This window comes from Pinus tabuliformis, chromosome 5_2 (genome assembly GCF_031772625.1).
Source record: "Pinus tabuliformis cultivar Carrire ecotype Pingquan chromosome 5_2, CPIR1, whole genome shotgun sequence".
Classification (NCBI taxonomy): domain Eukaryota; kingdom Viridiplantae; phylum Streptophyta; class Pinopsida; order Pinales; family Pinaceae; genus Pinus; species Pinus tabuliformis.
Window position 1 is genome coordinate 258,689,351 of NC_142306.1, and position 4,588 is coordinate 258,693,938.

Genomic DNA, 4,588 nt, shown 5'->3' on the forward strand with positions numbered 1-4,588 from the left:
CATCCTCGACTCACAATGTGTTAGGACACCATGGTACATCCACATAGTTCCTTTCACTTGCTTTCCATTTTTACTTTTATACGGGTTTATTCAAGCTTCAGACGTTATGGTTTGTATTGGTTTATCTTTCTTGTCGGTTGGTTTTCTTATATAGCCTTCTTAACATACATTCTATCGCCTACATAGCCAATCCAATGCACCGATGGATGCATTGGAAGTATCACTTTATGTAAGTTGCCCTATGTTCTTCTTAGGTTAGGAGTAGGAGTAGTTGTTTTATTTTCTTGTTTGTTTCTTTTATTTTATTTACCTTGGTTCACTTTTACTCTGCCTTTTGTTTGTTTGTTTGTTTTTCTTTGCATTTGTAGGTTAGTTTTCGCATGAAACCGTGTTGGATTCTTATACAAGTAGGGTGAAGTCAAAGAGAAAGTTGTACTGCTATCAACACTTGTTTATATGTCTATTCATTCTCTTTATGTGAATCTTTCATTTCTTCTAGTTGATGATACCTTGATGGAAAATACGTTCCTTTTGGAGGGAGTCATGGTGAAATCACGATGCTTTCACTTTTAACTAGTGTCGCCTACTCTAATTGGTTTTCTATTTTTGGTAAACCCTTATCAACTAACTCAAGTAGATTAAGGAGAGGGGGAAAACCTTAACAAGCAGAGGTATATATAAATATCCTTCTCTGAAGGGAAAACTTCTTCTGCTCTCAATAAGTCGAGATCTATCTTCCGCCTCATGAAATAAATAAGTGGTTATGCACAGTTCTTTGAACAAATGAAAAAAAATGAAATAAAGGGTGAGAGAAGAGAAAGGCTTCATTTGAAGAGAGGTGAAGCAAGCAACTCCACTGGGGTACTATCCAGGCTCGCTGGTAGCGGAGCAGTGCTTGTGTTCCTGAAGTGACTCTAACGGGGTACTGTCCAACCCTACTGGCAGTGGAGCGACACCAAAGATGAAACTAAAACTTTGATAGTCTATTTTACTTGTGAATCTATATACCCCTCATCCCCAATCAGAACAACTCAGTTTGAATTGGATTGGTATGTGTGTTGTTGATGAAGAGAACGGTATGGACTACATCTTTAACTCAAGCTAAGTGAAGAAGATATTATAATTGAAGAACTGAACAATACTTCTAGAAGAATTATACTTTCTTTGCATGAGACAAGGTTCATACAGAGAGTTGGAGTTCTACTAGTGTGTCACCAATGTTGTAGCGGCTACAACCACCCTCCAAAATTTTGCCTATGCTTTGATTTTAGAACCTTCCTTCTTAACCACAACAACTCATCTCACAATGATCCAAGTATTCGTGCTTTGAATAAGACTCATATTTTCATTTTGGATTGTGTTTTCTTACTTAGTTGATTTTCTAACTCACAAATTGATCTCCTAACTTGGTCCCACATCAGTTATGGGCTTGCCCCCAGAAACTGCAATACTTGAGGGAAACTAGCCTTGAAGACAGGAATTGCGTAGTCCTAGCTACCAATGAGCCTTGAGCTCAGAAAATGTGCATTCATGAGGAGGCATCCCAACACAGGGCCCAGAAATTGCGTAACCCTTACTAAGCTAAGAAACTGTATAATGCATTGAGCCGAAAAGTTGCCCAATTCCCCATAACTACGTAGTCGTTCTTGGCGATGTACAAGGAAATTTTACCAAGAAAAGCAAAAAAAGGAAAAAAGCACCCCTAAAAGATAGGGATCTATTTTTAGTATCCCAAAGGAGGCACTTGTGCTAATTTTAGAAACTTTGCCAAGTGCCACTTTTTCCTTGATTTTAGGCATGCATGTCATAAACCCTAATTTTTCCAAATCCATTTAATTGACACCTCTAGAGCTCATTTTCGCAGTGAATCTTGGAGCTCTAGCATCCTTAGGAGATCAAGGAGCCTTCGGAGTGATTGTCTTTGCTTTTTTGGGTGAGTTTTTCTTTTGTCGTCTTTTTTCGCTTTTTCTATCACTTTTTGTCATTTGGCTTGTGTGAGTGTTGTTTCACTTGTTTCTCCTCATGGTTGCTCGGTTTTTAACTTTTTTTAACTTGTAGATTTTTTTTTCAAGTTACAGATTGCCTTTCCCAAGTTTCAAATTAGTTTTCCTGTTTTTGCACCAATGGTCGCTATTGCGACAACTCTCTTCACTTACTTCATTTTCCTTTTGTTTGATTAATTGCTGCACTTGATTCACACGCATTCATATACACTTATTCAGATTTTCACTCAACTTCACACTATCTATCATATCTTCTTGTTTTTCACACTTCCCTTGGGCAGATTTGGGTTTCCCTTGGTCGGATCTCACTTTGCAATCTGGAGGCTCAAGCCATAAGATTGGCCTTTGGAATTGCGCGGTGTGCAGTTCAAGCTAGCTCCAACTACACACTATGCAATTCCAGGAGCTAGCCTCTTAGCTTGGCCATTGAGACTATACAATGCACAGTCTCTCCCAAGCCTCTACCTAGGCTAAACTGCACATTGCGCAGTTTAAACCATCAAGCTTCCACCTTGGCTATTGGGACTACATAGTGCACAATTCACACAAGCAACCAGCCACCCCTATTAGGAAAAATTGCACAATCCTTCCCATCTAGTGCCCGATTTGTTGCTTCAACTTTCCTTGTAAGTTTTTTTGCTTTAAACTGACATTTGTTTGCCATGAGTGTCTTATCTGTCCCACAAGTACAATAGTTGTTGAGCACCTCCCCAGTAGTCACCGTTACCATGGCATCTAAGAGATCTTCATCAAAGGAAACCACCGAGATCAGTACTAGGGAAGCAGTTGAGTAGAAATTAGTTAATTTACCAATATATGCATATAATCAACTGTTTATAGAGAAGGGAACAACACTGACATGGAAATAGATCAAAGGAAATTTTGCAAAGGACTTTGAGGTAGCTTTAGAGGACCGACAACTTTATCTCAACATCCGATAGTCAAGTCTATTCAAGGTTGCATGTAGGTATCCCACCTTCCTGTGTATAGACATCATCAGTTGTCCCACATACAGATGCACATATATGACATTGAGCATTGCCAGTGGGCAGAAGCTTGCCACCTTCAGGGAAAAATACTTCCAACAGATGTATCACTTGTGTGAGCCAGTAAAGTGCATGGACTCACTCTTCTATCCCACCCATAGCTACGTAAATACAAGAGACATTGTCAAACGCTAGGTGAAAGAGCCATCGAAGTTTTGAAAGACACCCACCCGTGTGTACAAGACAAATTCCCTCACGAAGGCTTACTAGCTCTTGATTATCTTTGCTTGCAGAATCCTTGGTCAAGTGAGCAAAAAAACCTTTCCTAAAGGGTGGGCAGGCTTATTGGATCAACTGGTGAATGATGGGAGGCCATTCAACTGGTTGGATTTGTTGTCTCAACAATTGAAGGCCCATGTCACATAGGCTCGGATCCACCGAAGGATGAGCAAGCAAGGTTCTATATGTCTACATACTTACTGGATGTAATATGTGTGCAATAGCAGTTTCCTGGCATGAACTAGACATGGACACCATGAGAGACTACCATGAACATTTATTGCAAGTTTCTTTTAGAATGTAGTTATCAAGGAGTAATGACACAACTAACTAACCACTTTATCATCCTACTATACAAGCTTATATTTGAACAAGATCCACCTTGCATGTCTCGAGAAGCAATGGAGGCGATAGTAGACATTGCAGATTGGTATGCCTCACTAGGTGGCACTTTCATTAGAGTGTTTTGCAGATAGAAGCCTCCACATGTCTTACTAAGGTATCCCATTGACAAACTGATCATGCAAGAATTATCATACCATCATGCTACATGGTTGTCAACAACACTACATAGGAAGAAGAAAGCACCATGGCCCACTCTTCCTTTGTATATTGGATTATACGAGATAAAGAACTTGAAAGTCACAGATTTCGAGGCTAAGGAAATAGTGAGATTTGAATTCAGCACTAAGGACTTTAATCTGTATGATCCCCATAGTATTTTCAAGGACCACTATATGAGAGTTTACTTTTCGTGGATCAAAAGGGCATTTCATTGGCCAGAGGAGGATCCTTGGATGTACTTCTATAATGCCTCTAGACTCAATGATTCGGTCAGTATAACAAGGACTTCAAAGGTTGATCTATAGACAACAATAGTTCCGGAAGCAACAACAACAGAAGGCAACAATCCCGTGCAGGACAATGGAAAGAGGAATATTACTGAGAGTTCGTAGGGAGAGAAAAGATGAAAAATGAAAGCATATCCTTTTATGGCGAAGGTAGCTTTGGTGACAGAAGAAAAGAGGAAGAAAAGGATGTAGAGAGTAGAGTGGATAAAGAGAGAAAAACATAAGTTACAGGAAGTAGAACTGAAGCTGTTGGAGACAGAGAATAAGCTGAAGGAAGAACATGAATTGAGAATGAGAGAACGAGAAGAGAAGCAAAAGCATGAAGAAGAACAAAGGAAAGGCATGATGACAGAGGAAACAATGCTTATATAGGTTGAAGAACCTTAACAACCAGTAGCTGAGGAGGAAGGTGAACAGAGGCAGGATTGGGAGCTTGCTCAACATATTGAGAAATTGATTGAAATGAAAG